We start from the raw sequence: 203 nt of genomic DNA, 5'->3' as shown, positions 1-203 counted from the left end.
TTGGATGAAATTTGTGCTGAAAATCCTTTAGATATTAAAAATACAAATAACGAATTAGTAAGCATTAAATTAAAAGATCCTACAAAAGAGATAAATGTTCCAAATAAAATTCCTTATTCCGCAAGAGATAGAGAAGAGTTCTCACTAGAATGTAAAGATCTTTTAGAAAAAGGAATTATAAGATTAAGTAAAAGTCCTCATGT

The sequence above is a fragment of the Arachis duranensis genome, chromosome 6 (assembly GCF_000817695.3).
Source record: "Arachis duranensis cultivar V14167 chromosome 6, aradu.V14167.gnm2.J7QH, whole genome shotgun sequence".
Classification (NCBI taxonomy): Eukaryota; Viridiplantae; Streptophyta; class Magnoliopsida; order Fabales; family Fabaceae; genus Arachis; species Arachis duranensis.
This window is presented reverse-complemented; position numbering follows the sequence as displayed.